A 16,320-nucleotide genomic window follows, 5' to 3' on the forward strand; every position below is an offset into this window, starting at 1 on the left:
GAGAAGTTGAGAAAGACTGAGCTATGCACTTAGTCCTTAAGACTGCTTGCTCGCTTGTCTGTTTGGTGCAGTTCAAGTGAAAAACAAAGAATTTCTGAGCATTTGAATAGCTCCTTCACCTGCAGAGTGCACAAACATTAACAGATGAGAGTGAACAGTGAAATCACTTTCATCCTTTTCTCCCTGGACCCCAGGTCTGTTTTGTTACCTGCTGGCTTCCCACACATGCAGTCTTCATGTAGCATAAAGAAAGCATCATATGCCTAAAACCAGAAAACAGCCTTGACGCTCCTCTGGTTCTGCCAGTGGCTTGCCTGACATATTGCTGAAATGTCCAAAAGGTGTTTAAGTGTTTGAAATCATTACAATAAGAAGCATCCCATCAGAAAGTAAATGCACAGGTCTTCTTGGCTTTATGCTCTCTCCATGTCTGACCAAGAAGCCCTTAAAACCATTAGTGAGAGTTAATTCATTAAGTTACTGCATTTTTCTTAGCAATCCCTGACTATTGATATAAATGACAGCAGATCCAAACCAGCCCTAACTTCACCAAGAGACTGGTTGTATAATCTGGCTCACTGATACCCTTTCCTACGCTCATTTCCCTAAGCCTACTGAATTAATGAACAAATGTGAACAGGGTGTTTCATACGTTTGATTCTGACTCGCTCTTAAATTAAAAAACCACCAAGCTTCAAAACTGACAAGTAATGTGCATTTTCGTAAGAAATCAGAAGTTTTCTGAACTATGATATTGCTTATTCAGTGTGTTGCTGCAAAGTGCTTTAGTTTTCATTGTATTCTTGTTAATTTGCTTTTCATATCCAAGAGCTTAAGATTTATTTTGTTTAAATAAAGTGTAGCTTGAATGGGATCAACATCAAGACATAATGTGGGATAACTTCACTTTGCACTTAGTTGAAACAGGGTACACAAATAGAAACTGGAGGGTTCTACTTCGGCACAGGTTTCTGTTAACAGTCCTGGACTGCAGTCTGTAGCATTACTCCAAAACACCCATCTCCTTCATGAAAACATAAATTCTTTTTTACCACAGCTATTTCAGTATAAAAAGCATTTAAAAACCTTTTCATAAGTGGCAAAACACATAGGTACAGATTTTCTTCTGGGAACTTTTCAACCTGTGTGTTAAGTTCTCTAAGCCAGAGGAGGAAAAACCATTATCTTACAATATCGGTAATTTTAACATGGATTTTTGCCTATTCCCTTCCAAAGTCACCGCTGCATTTGGATTTACCTATATTAGTATAATGCTTTGTCTAATCCAAATCAAAACAAAGGAAGCTGATTTCTGGTATGACTACCTGTAGGTATATCATGCCCACAGTGCCATCCATACTGGCTCACCCTTCATTTGGGATGACCTGAAAAAACTGAGCTTCCTGATTTTTTTCTTGACATTCCTGCAGCCAACACAAACCTGTGGCTCCCACAAACTGTGATTAATACTGTCATGCTACCTTTTTTTTTTTTTCCTGCTCAGTAAATAAACAGCTCTTTGACAAGAGGAGGAAGTATCACCAGTCACACTTGAACAAGCGTGGCACACCTTAACAAGTGTGGCACCTGAGGCACAGAGAGGTGAAACAGTACTCAGCAGGGCTGGAACAGGATCTCCAGGTGCTGGTGCCATTCATTAGTCCCTACAGCCATCGGACATGCCTTTATTGTCTCGACCACAACTAAAGCCATTTATTAATTCCCACACATCTCTTTGTAATCAGGGTCGCATCTGAGTCACAGAGAACACAAAAAAATGGTGCAAAACAGCTCAAAAACAATCAGGTTTTCTGTCAAACAAGCCAATATTAAAAGTGAACATGGTTAAAGGAAAATCAGCTTTTTGCAGGCAATCTCCCAGAATGGGCAGTTTAAGGCAGGCACTGCACCGAAAAAAGTACTTGGGTACTTGGCTCAGAAGCCTGTGATTTTCCCACCGCCCCCAAGCAGGGCTTTTTTAAGGGCGGGGGGAGGGGGGGGGGAATGGGACGACACAACACTTATTTTAGCCCAGAGTGATCAAAATTTCTTGTCTTTGAAAAACAAAAGGACTTGGGTGGAATTATTTAATCCTGCTTGTAGCAGCCCAGCAAACAATGACATAGCATTTTTAGAGGTGAGCAAAGCAAGATAACTTACACAGGTAATTGCCCTCCAAACCGTCTTGCTACCTAAGTGATACAACAAACCAATCTGATGCACGCAGCTTCTGACAAAGGTCTAACTGGAAACAGTTGTGAAAGATGGGTGGAAAACAGTAAGTTACGCTCTTGTGAGCTAGAATTACAGCGATGTGCTTGCTTTGTGTCAGGCTGTGCAAACAGCGGAGGAGTTAAGGAAGTCAAGAGCTTCCTTCCCACCATACTGGGGATGCCACGCCAGGACACAGGCGAGATGACCGTGCCAAACAACACTTTCTTCTCCGAGCAGCTGACTCAACAAGTGAAACAGGCAAGTTTGCTAGAATAGAAGATGAAATGAGATGACATCTTGGTTCACTATGTAAAACCAGTTCATTAGCAGATTCTTAAGAAAAGCTAAGGCTACACTAGACTAAGCTACTATTATTTTCTATGGAAATAGAAGTATTTGCATGCTTTACTTACCTCCTCCCTTTGCATTTGTATCTCTTTTATGCAAATACCAGTGCTGGGTCAGAGAATGTTGTAACAGCCAAAAATTACAGGAGGTCTCACAGTTCCACAGGGTTTACCATAATGAGTCCAACCACATAATCAGCTGTACAAGGCACAAACAGTACATATAGGAAAGGCAATATGCTAAGGAAAGCAACAGCTGTGAGCTTTTTGGAAGAAAAATAGAAGGTAAAACCAAACTGAAGGTGAGGAAAAAAGAGATGGCATCAGATATAGCTTGGCGAGTTAGAGGATGGCCCTGAAAGACCTATAACGTGACACCGCATTCAAAGCAGGAAGTTACTGAAAAGTATGAATGAGGAAAACATGAACGAGCACTAGAAAAGAATTTCACAGGAAATACACGAGTCAAGATGCTGCAGACTGGAAGGCAGCTGCATTACAACAGGCAGGTATCAAAAACAGAGGAAGCATCAAAGCGAAAACTTTCTCAGGAGGCAGCAGTGGTAAAGTGCTCTCACTTTAAATCAGTGGAAAAAGGAGAGCAAGTTACCAATTCAGCATACTGAATAAGCCACAGTGCACAATTTTATCTGTTATGTGGTTTGTTTTCTACAAGCACAACCAAAATGATAGGAAGACACCCTACCAAAGGATGTCCAAGATGGGCTTAATGGAGGAACAACATTCAGACAGGAACAAGCAGTGAAGTTTTATCTCCAAGGAAGTCTTGAAAATAGAGAAACCATAATAATGGACTGGAAAAAAGGGGACCAGTACCATACACTGTGAGGGCCAAGCGCTGTTCCCGTTCACAGCAGAAATCAAGAGGATGGCATAACTGTTAACAAGGGTAGAGGAAGAACATGGGCAACCACGACACCACCTCCAGGAGTCAAGTCCACTCTACTCCTCTCCACAAAGACCGCTGTGACACATCTGTTATTGTAACACCTGAGCAGTTCACATGTCAATTATATGGTCAAAACATTTGCAGGAAATACTGCAAAAATAAAAATATTTGGGACCTCATTACTCACACAATAACCACACACAAATGTCAACGCAGCTTAATCATCGGTGTTTGTACTGCAGCACAGAACTAGGACCACCAAAGCAGAGCCCCTGTTATTCAATCTCACAGTTATGCTGTATTCATAGGCTCTCATATTAGCACTAAAAATGGGGAGCAATGATTCTAAAAATACTTTAATTCACTTTGTAGAACCCAACCCAAATTTCATTCCAAATCTACTATAACTTTCCAGGCCCACCAGTGAGCGTGTGCTGTGTCCTAAGTGCCCAGTCCCGAAAGGAGCCGAGCAACTTCAACTTACATGAAAAGTCAAACTGAACTGAAAACACAGCCACTCATAAAATTCAACTAGCATGAGGATCTGGGGGAAAAAAAGCAGAACTTTAGGCGATACCAAGGTAGAGTCCCACAGAAACAAACAATATGTTTTATAAAGGAAAAGCTGCAACCCAGGCTGTCTTAATTCTGAGATGTGTAAGTTTACCCCTTATTGTATAGCTTTGCTTTTTCTCATTAATCCTTTCTGCAGTAAAATGCCTGCTTATAATACAGAAAAGTAGTACAGAGAAATTAACAAAAAGAAAAAAAAATCAGGAAAAGCATTATCTTCTGAGTTATTTCCAATTTTCATACCTTTATGCCTGCAAAATGTCATAAATACTATATACGCAAAACGCAATGCTGAAGTAAACTGAATGCTATTTGAAGATTGTAGGATAACCTTTTTGAAAGCACAAGCTAAGGACAAGAGAATGTATTTAATAGCTATGTTATGCAATATATATATATATAAGCACTTTATCTTAACATTTTTGCTTTTTCCTGTGCTAGTCACCATTTTCTTTGCCAGTTTTGCTCATTGCCAGCTTGCTACTGTTTGCTTTTTTTAAACATTCTTAGATCTTACAGTGAATTAATAACTCTGAATCTATTACTCCCATTGACAAAAAGATGGAAGGGTGGGAACAGATCCAGACAGTAATTAAGACACTCTTACAGCTAAGAGCAGCCCAATTTCTTCCTCTTACTACATACATAAGTTTAAATTCGCCTTGTCCAAAAAAATGTATGTAGATATAAAAAAAACCAAACTACTGCCTGGTATGACTAACTATGGAAAGGGGTTAATTTAAGATTGTTCATGTTTTAAGAGTCAGTTAAACAATGAGTAATTAGCTTATTTGAATTATGTCTCAGTTTTAAAGTAAATTACATATATCTATTTGCATTTTTCTAACTATTTGGTTTTAACCTTCTATTTAACCTCTTCAACAGCACTTGCAACTCCCTTCATCTCTTGTCCTTGATATTAAAAACTTTGACTTGTTCCTTCAGGAAACGGATGTTGGGTTTCAGATAATTATCCACTGGTACGCAGCCATCCCAGAAGCAAAGCTGCCTAGCTACTGAAATATAAACCTTGACGTCACAGTTTAAACCAACTTGCCTGAAGAATTACTTTAAGATGCTGCCAGAGTTGTAGAACGGGCAGCAGGGAGTAGTAATGTCTTAAATTGAAAAACCAAAGATACAGCAGAGCATATAAACCAAAGCCCAAACAATATGTTCTTTTAAGTCATTTAGCCTAAATGAGTCAGCTTCATAAGGCTGAAAAAGCTCAATGCGGGCTTAACTTCTGAGTTTGTGTCAGCAGATACATTGTTGTCCAGAGGAACTAGGTTTGGGTGTAACTCCACAGCAGTTTAGTCTGCCCCAGACTCTGTGCTACCGTACCTGCCTAGCTTTCAGTATCTGATTTAAAGCTAAACCGCGTATTTCTAAATCATAACATGGTGGTGGCAGCATTAGGTAAGGGAACTGCTGTGGGTTAACCCTAACTGGCCTCAGGGTGCCCTGAAAATACAAGGACAACTGGACTCTCTTGACAGTGGTTTGAGTTTTCTTTTTTTCCAGTCCTTCCTGTTAGGGTCAAGGAACATCCAGTGCTTCCAATGCCAAGTTTTTACTTGGACTGGAAGATTTTATGTTGGTATAATTGAAAGATACTAAGCAATATAGAGCCATAATGATAAGCCTATTTCATGAGTCTTAACTCATGTTATAAACCTCATCTTTGTATTTGCCAACTCCTGCTGTGCTCCTGCCTTACGCAAATTCTTACTGCACAGGCATCTTTCTTCTTTGTTTGCCAAGTCTCTGACAATTTCCATTCTGCATAATAAGACTTAAAATATTATGCAATACCTTAAAGCTACCAAGGTGCTTTAGCTTCAGTGTTCTCAAATTACTGCATATATAGAAACACCTTTAAAACCAGACCCCTTTCCCAAGAATTAGGCAGGCCTGAAAACACTCCTTCAACAGCAGATGCTCAATGAAACACTACATCCTAAGAGTGCTGTTTCATTTACGGAGAACTGCTGTACAGCGCCAGATGTAAGCCTAGGTTAGTTTTCAGGCATTCGTTACTTCGAGATCATTATTTCTCTTTTTTTTTTTTTTTTTTTTCCGCCGGGTTTTACAGACACAGCGAGAGCACGGTTAATACTATATCCGAGGAGGATCAGAGACCGGAGTTCTGACTCCAAAGAGCTACAAAGCAGCCAGCCCTACGCTCACGCCAGCTGAAGGCACGTTAAAGTTGTTCCGCAGCGCGGTACTCCCGCACCCGAAGACGCCCGGCCGGCAGCAGGGCAGGGGGGGGCCCAGCCGCGCCCCGCTCCCACCTCCCGGCTGTTTCAGCGGCAAACCAAAGCCTCCCGCCCCGGTGCCTACCTGCTCCCCGCCGCTCCGGGCCGCCGCCGCCGCCGCCGCCGGGCGCCTGCCGCACCGCTTTGCTCTTGCGCAGGGCGCTGCCCATGGCGCGGCGCGGCGCGCAGCCCCCGGCTCGGCGCGCAGCCGCCCCCTGCCCTGCGGCGCCCCCTGGCGGCCGCGGCCGCCCCTTCCTCTCGGTCGCCACGGCGACGGCCGCGGCCGCGGGCGTAAAGCCAAGCCCCGGGGCTGGCGCGACCCCTCGCGGCTCCCGACGGGCTTTTGGCGGAGCGGGGCGGCCGCTGGCGCCGGGCCCGGCGGGCGGAGGCGGCGGCGCCGCGGGAGAGGTCGGGGGAAGGCGGCTGCCGGCTCCCAGCGCCGAGCGGGGCTGCCGGCTGGGGGATGCTGGCGTTGGAGAAGCCCTCGGGAGGTGTTTTCGAAAGAGGTGTTCTCACAAGTGATGGTTCGTACTAAGAAATCCGGGAAGACGCCGCTAACTGCAAGAGGAACTGCGTGAGGCAGAAGGTCGGATGAGGCTTCTCACCCTGCTCCCTCCCTGCCGGGCTCTGGACGGGATCTGGCCTCGTTGTCTTAGGGCGCTGCCCAGGTCCTGGCCCCACGGTGGTGGCTTTCACACCAGTACGCGGCAAGAGGAGTGCCTGCCAAGAAGGACACAAACTGGGAAGACAGACAGGGCAAGATGTAAACCACCAGCAAACCCGCACACAAATGTCTGCTGTTACTACTAGTCGGCTCCAATGTGAGCTTTCTTCACTTTTCACGTGGAAACCTGTGACTTCTTATACCAAACACGGTAATTTATCTGACCCGTATTCTCGCGTATGGCAAAGACTGACATTTGTTTGAAAGGTTTTAAAAAGACACAATGCTAAACCAACTGTTAATGTTTTTGGGGCATGGATCTTCTTTTCAGCTGCACAGATCAACTGCTGGGCTGTTCACTGAGCAAGTGTGAAGGCTGCTGTAACGCGAACGCGTGGCAACGAAATGCACACTATGGACTCGGGAGCAATTAGTCCCAGCCCTAACACGACCATCGGGTTGCTAAGTCACTCATGCCAAGTGTCCCTCAGTGTAAAATGTAAATGCGACGCCTATTTACCCTATAACCCCTTCAGAGTTGTGATAATCTTGCTAACGCTTTTAGTACAGGACACCAACCACGTTGCCTCTCAGTACTCTGCCACAAAAGTAATACTGAGTGACAGCAAAGGACCAAAAGAAAGTGAAGAAAGAGAATGGGATAATAACTTTGAGTCTTGAGGTTTAAGAGGCATTGCCTCCCCGTCCTCAGCTTTTTTGCACAGAGGACATCAGCAATTCCTATTTCTGTTGCTGTATTACTCTTCCACTCTGCAGTGATATCTCCAGTGTCAGCTAGAGTTTCTAATACCCCCCCCCAACTAAACTTAAGACTGTAAGTGGAAAAAAGTCTCTGAACCCACTGGGGGAATGATCACTGTGATTTTAGAAATTATGTCTTCAATATAGATCTCTATAATAGCAAAAATTATTACAATAATGAGGATAATAATTGTTACGGGCATTCAGGGATTATTATAGCTTCAGAAAGAGTTATTAAAATAATTTGCTGAACAAGCTTAGGGAAGGAACTCTATTCCACCAAACCCCATCTCAATATTTTCATTAAATGGGGACTACCAGCTGGCAATCCAGTCAATTTGAGAAAAATCAAGTTTAAAAAAAACACCCTGGAGTGCTGTTACTGTCCTTTAAATTGTTCACAATGTTCCATTTTGCTTATTGTTTTGCAATTATGTTCTCATCACATTTCCTTTCATTAAGGAAAGATCTTATACTGCTGCGGTGAAGATCCACTGAAGCAATGGAAAAAATGAAGTTCTACCTTTGAGACATTTTGTAAGTTTGAAAAGCAGTGCATCCAAAAATCAGAATTATCCAAGATCACTCACAAGCAAAGAGTCGGTCACTGCAGAACAGAATCTTGATGCTGCACCCAGAGACTGGCATTCATTTTCACCTTCTTTACCCCACTCCTCCAAATCTGTTGCTTCTTCCTACAGGTTTACTGGCCCACATCACCTCTTACGTTAGTTATTACAACCTCCTCACAAACACTACCTTGAGGCCATTCAACGTACAGCCCGAGAACTTACATTCCTCAACTCTTATTTTAATCAGACCACTCCTGATCTTGACCTCAACTCCTTTCCCGTTTTTCCACAGGCTTCATGCCTTCTCCTGAACCACAGGTTGCGATCAACTCCAAGGTCCTATAAAACTCTTTCCTTTTGGCTGATTTATTATCTTGCCAGATCATCCTCTCTCCAGTTTTACCTACTTTTTTACTTTGTGTGCTTCTCCATAGAGGTCTTTAGTTTGCTCTTACAGCGTTCTCGATGTTATATCTTTTTTCTGGGTAGATCCAAAAAGTATCTGCCCTCTTTTTATTTAAGTTTTGCCTGGAAATTACACTTTTTATGAGGCTTATGAAAAGCCAAGTACATCAATTTATCTTATAATTTATTCTTAGTTGACTGAACTGCATGCATACATGAAGTCTAGTGTTGGACCACTGAAATGTAAGCAGAATACAATGACCAGAAGAATGGAAAGCGGAAGGAAGAGGAAAGAAGAAAAATGCAGTATATTCCAGTTATTAATAATGTGATCTGCTGATGCCTTGTCTGTATGTTACATACTTTTTTGTCAGTCTTTGCCTTTCTCTCTCTGTTTACACTCTTTGGGAGATGGACTTTATCTTCCTCTGTGTTTAGAAAACACTTGACATTTCAATTTCTACTGCTGTCCTCCTGATAATCTTCATGCTGTCCTTTTCCAGTAGCAAGGACACACATAGGAGAGCAGTCTTCAGGATCATACAGTTGAAGGACATCCTGGAGCCTGTAATACCTCCTTGATACAGACACCAACTTAAACCCCTGTTGGAGTCAGAGATAACTCTGTGTACTGAAGTCACAGGGAGACTGAAAGCCTATTTCAGTCCAGTACCAAAGCACTGATTTAAATATGCTTTGGGTTTGTCTGTTAGTTTCATCTACAGGAAAATTTAGTGCACATCTTCAGAACTGCTGTGTTAAGCAGAACAACAGACTGCGTCATTAGAAATAATCTGTAGAACAAAGGAAAGTCTTGAAAATCTGTCATGTTGCATCCTGTTTTCAATATTGTACTATTATAAGGCATAGAATGCGTAAGCTACCAGAGTTGGGATTAAGAGATCAGCTGTGATAAATTCAATTAATGTGTAAAAAGTCTGTAAAATATTTGAACGACTAATAAAAATAGTAATTACATTAAGATATTAACTTATAATGTTCTTTATAAAGATGAAATGTAAGGTATTTTACTGTCTTGAAATCTCGATAAAGATATTTTATAGCAAACGTATTTGGTGCATGATTGCTGCTGAAGAATCCTGTAACAGAGCTGCAATAATCTAAATGGTACATCAGTGGGACCAGTCCCTCAGCTGTTTCTGAGATAATTGATTCCCAGCTCCCTGTGGCTATTATAGGAGTGATCATTAAAATAGTATTAGAATTTCTGTTCCCACAAAGATTTCTATATATTCCTTCTATATATAAACTGGGAGGAAGGCTGCCTCAGTAAATGAAGAGCCCACAGTGCCACCTTCTTATAAAGTACAGAAGTCTTGGTGCTGAATGCAAAATCACCTAAATATTAGCATTATTAAAGCTGACACAGTCCTTGCATTTTCAGAATATTGATGTCATTGAAATACCACCAGTCATTTTTGCGAGCTTAGATTCACCTTACCTTTCATCAGCCACCTAAAAGTTTGGCCTCTCGTATAAGCTCTTGATCTAAGCTCCTTCTGTAGCCAAGAGAAAGACAAGCATGTCCAGATGGTAACTCATCCTTCCAAAGACAGGCACTTCTAAAGAGCGAGCCTATCCCTAGCCCTTAGTTTGAACAAATTCAACTGAGAAGAATTCCAGCTTTCATGTTTAAGTTGACAGAAGAAATCTATGTCTCTGCCTACACTGCAAATGTGACAGTATCTCTCAGTATCTTAGTGACAGTTAGGGGGCACAATGAAGATCCACCCAGTGCTCCAGATTCTAAGAGAACAATTTTGTTTTGGTGATGCCACTGACATAGTGGTAATGTATGCAGGCCTTTGAATCAGTGCAGTTTGGAATCCCATATAATCACCTCTACAGGAAGGAAACTACAAATACTGGCAAGTGCCACAGCCTCTGATACTTCCAGGAAAGTCCTGAATTCCTTTAGTCACACCAAGCAAAACTAAGTGATCAAATCTATTAGCATTGTGCAATTCAACCATATGGGCAAAATGTGAGAACAAAGGCCTTATGAAAAGAAATTTTCATGATGCAGAGCAAAACTTAGTTCTGTAGTCCTCCAGAGCCCCTACACCATAACTCCAGCCTATTAGCACTGACAGTCTCAAGCCTTTCATAACTGTAACTGTAATCAGAATTGAACTGGGCGATAGTCCACATTTCCTTGCTTCCCATCTTCATCTGACCTGCTTTCTGTGCTCCCTCTGCAGTACCCAAACCAGAGCTGTAATGGAACTCAGCTTCCCCACCCATGGGAGATGTAGGATTTCACTGCATCGCCATTAAGCAGCTGCTTGTCCTCTTGCACACTAGAATTAAATAAGACATCTGTCCTGGTATTGGCTGGGATAGAGTTATCTTCCTAGTAGCTGGTATAGTGCTATGTTTTGGGTTCAGTAGGAGAAGAATGTCGATAACACACTGATGTTTTCAGTTGTTGCCAAGTAGTGTTTAGTCTAAAGTCACGGATTTTTCAGCTTCTTGTGCCCAGCCAACAAGAAGGCTGGAGGGGCACAAGAAGTTGGGAGGGGACACAGCCAGGGCAGCTGACCCCAGCTGGCCAAAGGGGGGGGGGATTGCTGCGCCGGGCCTAACTGGGCGACTAACTGGGCATTGGTCGGTGGGTGGTGAGCAATTGCATTGTACATCACTTGTACGTTCCAATCCTTTTATTAGTATTATTGTCATTTAAATATTGTTATCATTATCCTTATTAGTTTCTTCTTTTCTGTTCTACTAAACTGTTCTTATCTCAACCCACGAGTTTTACTTTTTTCCCCGATTCTCTCCCCCATCCCACTGGGTGTGGGGGGGGAGTGAGTGAGTGGCTGCGTGGTGCTTAGCTGCTGGCTGGGGTTAAACCATGACAACATCTTTCACCATACTTATGCTGCTGAGAAATTTCAATCCCACATGTAGCTGATAATAGGAGAAGACCCAAAACACATAACCACAGAATGCAGCTGAATGCAGATGATAACAAATAAACCCATCTGAACGACACTTGCAAATGTGTCATAAATCCAGCTACAAAAAATTAAGTTAAAATTTTACTAGAGCTACTTAGGTTTTTCATTTTGTGCTTTGTATTACTTGTCATAAGGTTTGAAAAAGCTAAATGATTTAATCCTTTTCTGTTTAAGATGAGCATTGATTTTTTTCCCGTGTTTTGAGAAGAGCCAAAACCAATGCAAATGTTTTTATCCAGGAGGCTGTAATGGCACAATTGAAAAGCAAGGCTCCTGTCAGATTGCATCTCAAAACTGTGGCATTGCTTTGTTGAAAACAAAGCAGAGAAGGTATTGTTATAGTTTCACCTCCAACTGTTGCTGTATTATTCACGGACAAGTTAGAGGCTTCTGCCAAGATCTCTTCTAATCCTTCAAATGGTTCTGTCTGGACCATCATCTTGCACGTGTACTTTGAAGTTCTTTGTTGCTCTTGTGGAATGTTTATACTTGATGTTTTAGACATGTTTTAACATATGCATTACCTGATTACAAGTCAGTTCTGCTCCAGGTACATTTCAAAGGGATTGCTGCTAGCCACATTTAACCCTACCTGGCTGAGATGAACTAGCACATCTAAACTTCAAATGGTATCTTTGGATCTACTTGCTTGACTACCTGTTCCACTGGTGAAAACAGTAAGTTGATTTTTCTTTTGTCTAAGGGAACAAGACTTAGGCATTCATGCACTGCCTATCTGTCTTAGGTCCCCCAATAACTTTTGAAATGTTGACCAAGTTTAATCAAATTTACTTAGCGTAATATGTCTCAACATACTACATTTCTGTATGTCTTGTGAAAGAAAGGCAATTGAGCAGTGGTGAGGAAAAGGCTCAAAAATGAGTTCAACTCGTATTAGAGATTGCACACAGGAACTCAGTCTCAAGAAGCCTTCAGGAAATGGCTTCTCTTGTCATTTGTTACCTGCGGTACTCTTACCTCTCCAGTTCTAGTATCTAAGCCATTCACAGTTCAGCTCAAAGTAGGAAAGTAATATTGCTACTGATTCAGCTGATGGGGAATTGAGGCACAATATGATTAAAATTCAGACTTTCAAAGGTATTAATGCACCTCTCAATTGAAATCTGATGGCCTGCACTTACAGTAATTTGCCCAAGGTCATACAAGAAGCGGGCAGTAGACCTGGGAATTGAATCCAAGCTTGCACCTTGCTCTTTGGATCATAATTCCCAAAAGAGATGTAGTAATTTCAGAATCGCACTCTGCCCAGCCCCCTCTTTGGCTGGATACCAGTCTGTTGTGAATAAACACATCCTTTGGTCTTCATGGTATGGATGTCAAAGCTTGCTACTATTATAGCTCTGCCTCTCAGGCATGCTGTCACAGTACAGACCCTAAACATGACTCCTTTTCAGAGCTGTGGGACCACACAGCATGAAGGCCACCTGAGCACCTAGATCCTTCCAAGTGTAGCGGAAATTCTACTGTTGAAGGGGCAATACTATCTAAAAGCAAGGTACACCTGGGTAGCTAAAGAATTTTTCAAAACAACCGAGAGCTACTTATCCTTGGAAAAATAAAAATGTCCTGAACTTCAATTAATTCCATCTGATCTCATCCTACTGTGACCTGGTTAATTACCTGTAGATAATTTCTTCTGGATTTCCACATTTAATCTTTTTTCACATAGCATTGCCTGGCTCTGTAGCACCTTCCAAGTATCTTTTAATTAGGATTGTCTAATACAAGTAAGAATGCTCTAATCTACAAAAAAAGAGATAACGGACATTAGAAAGATCACTGTTAAGAATGAAAATAAATTCCTGAAACACCATGAAGTTCATAGTTTGACAACAGACCTATTTCCAGTCTGTTACACTCAGAATTTCACAGTAATGAGAACTCTGGAGAATGTCAGATGAATCCTCCACAACATCCATCCAGTGCTATTTCTACAAAAATTGTAATTTCTTATTTCAAACACATACTTTTCCAAATGACAGGCTCTAGACCACAAGTAAGGAACATTTTGGAGCAGGCTGATATATCTGTTCTGGTTTGAAGAAGCATACTTGCTCACCTTTGACAGCTTTCTTAGCTAACACCTACTAAGTAGAACAGAAGATAACTGAAAATTTCAGACACAAAATTACAACCTCACCAAATAGATCACAACCTCACAAAACTCTCTCTTACATCTTACTACAGTTAACTCCACCTGCTCTTGAACATTCTTCCCCTCTTTTTGTATAGATGGAGTTTGAGCTGATAGAAAAAGAGCATACAGAGATTGGGTACAGAATATGAGGAACACATTGCAGACTGGAGAAATTATATGCAAACCTGGAGAATATAAAATCCAAATGACATGACAGGGAATTTGAGACTGTAACTGATAAGCAGCTAGATAACAAAGCAACAAGCATTATACTAGATGATTTATCAAGGTTCACCAAGACACCCCTGATACTGTACAGAGGGAAGATGCAGATCAGACATGTGGAAATACACAATATTTTCAGGATATACGGTATGAATAGAACACAGTGCTGCAAATATATGGAGCTTGAGAATGTACTTAGCATATGGATAAAACAATAAACCAATTAAAGACTGCATGATAAACATGTGACAGAAATTGTTACTAATGGAGGAACACAAGATAAAATGTATGTAAAGGGGAATGCTGGCTTGGATTCCCTGGCTTCAGTTGGCTGACAAGTTTAACCACTGAGTGCTGTTCTGCCATCAGTAACAGTGAACACTGCTCCCACTATGCTATTTGAAAGAAAAGGGTTGAGCAAAATAAGTGGATAAGTAGTTTTTCTATCAATACAACACTGGTAAATCTCAGCAAAAGCACCCCAGGAGAAACAATTAATATTTTTGTTCCAAGTTTGAAAAATATGGAGTAGAAAGATTTGAGGGCCATGGTTTCAAGGATAGATTCAAAATATCTACTAGCTACTCAAAAAAAAAAGGCATTGTCTGCTCCGTGCCCTGAAGAACCTGCACACTGGTCAGCATTCATCCCTCTACTCACTTGTGAAATTCTGGGCTGAGATGGCAGAATCCACCCAAAGATCTTAAAACTGCACAGCAAGATGAATAGTGTATTGTCATGGTATTATAGTTAGTGAACACAAGCTATGAAATTGATAAAGGGGAAAATGCATTCCCTAAGGTCCCAAAGTTAGCCAATGTTCTTGCATTACATCTTCCGGGCATTTTCAAAAAAATAACTAATTACTGCTCACGGTACCCAGCAGGCAGAATCAAGCTGCATATAGCATTTGCAGTAGAAACCTGAGGCCATGCAAAATTTGTCTCATTTGATGTTTCAGTTTAAACTCAAACCAATCCAAATACATGGACATTTTGAGTGAAACTGACTCTTTATCATGTATTGAAACATATGAAACTAATGTTGTGTGAAACCCAGTGGAAATGTGTAAGGTTTATCGAGTTTTGCTTTGTTTAAATCCAAATGCTAGCAGAAAGCTAGGAGAGGAATGTGCTGTGTTTATCAGGTATTAACCAGAAGAGGAATGCTAGCAGAGGCCATTGTGAAACATGAGTTTCGCACCAGTTGAGGTAAAATACTTAAGACTCTCAAGTAATGAAGAATGACTATAGGTAATTAAGAACTGCACGAAACAAAATTATTCTTGTTACCTCCATTGTGGAGATTGCACATACACACGTGTTCATGGCAGATGTGTGGAATGTCTTTGGCTGCCTTCACCTAGAGGAAAAATCCCTCTCTCCGATTCTAGTGAATGGCAGGATTGGTGGATTATGAAGTGTTTCATATAAATGCTTCATAAGAGAGGTTTATAAATCTCAGTGGAGAAGTCAGTCCAACTACCATCTTCACCTAGCAGCTCGTATTTCTTCAGAACAAAGCCTGAAAGTGGAAGGAAAATGTGCTCTTCAAGCCCCGTATCACCAGGGGGAAATGATCTTTCAGGTTTGCAGCCAGCTTTTATTTCTCTAAGAGGGAAGGGGCAACTCAGAACCACAGATCCTCTCGCCCAAGGTTTTGTTCCGCTAAACGTCTGGTTGGGACCTCGGTCCCGTGGGCCATTCTCCTCCTTCGTTGACGTTCTCTTCTTCATCAGCCTCTTCTTTCTCAGTCTACGTGAGAAGCCACCGGGGGATGCAACGCGTTCTCCTCAACCGATGAGCCTAGACGCAGGCGAAGGGCAGCTTTGAAGAGAGCTGAGGAACCCCTCGACCCTCTATAAAAACGCTGCCTGCCCTCCTGACAGCAGACCCCTGCCGCTGAAGCGATCGGGGGAAGAGGCCGGGGACGAGGCCAGCGGCACACAGCCGGCAAGGCCACCCTCTCCCTCGTCCCCCACCGCCCAGGGTTTCCTTCTCCACAGCCCCGGGGGGGGACCCGGGGTCAGCGACCCCACCACACGACCACCACCAGCCCTGCACCCCACGGGAGAGGCCAAAGGAAGCTGCAGGCGCGCCCGGACGAGGCGGTTTTACCTCAGCCCAGCCGCGGGACCCCCTTCGCCCCACAGGGGAGGGAAAGGCGGGCCCGGCGGGCCCCCCAACCCCGGGCGCCTCCGTCCGTATAAAGCAGGCGGGCAGGGCCGGGGCGGCGGCAGCGGCGGGAG

At 42.5% G+C, this 16,320-nt stretch overlaps 1 protein-coding gene across 1 annotated transcript in view; it reads right to left on the minus strand.

Annotated features, from left to right (window-relative positions):
• The window catches only part of TXNRD1 (thioredoxin reductase 1), a 39,372-nt gene extending 32,901 nt beyond the window's left edge, over positions 1–6,471 (minus strand). Inside the window, exon 1 of the mRNA XM_075051985.1 lies at positions 6,391–6,471. The gene's annotated coding sequence lies outside the window, so the exon portion shown is untranslated. The remainder of the gene's footprint in view (positions 1–6,390) is intronic.
• Positions 6,472–16,320: the final 9,849 nt, after the last annotated feature.

The sequence above is a fragment of the Buteo buteo genome, chromosome 19 (genome assembly GCF_964188355.1).
Source record: "Buteo buteo chromosome 19, bButBut1.hap1.1, whole genome shotgun sequence".
NCBI lineage: Eukaryota > Metazoa > Chordata > Aves > Accipitriformes > Accipitridae > Buteo > Buteo buteo.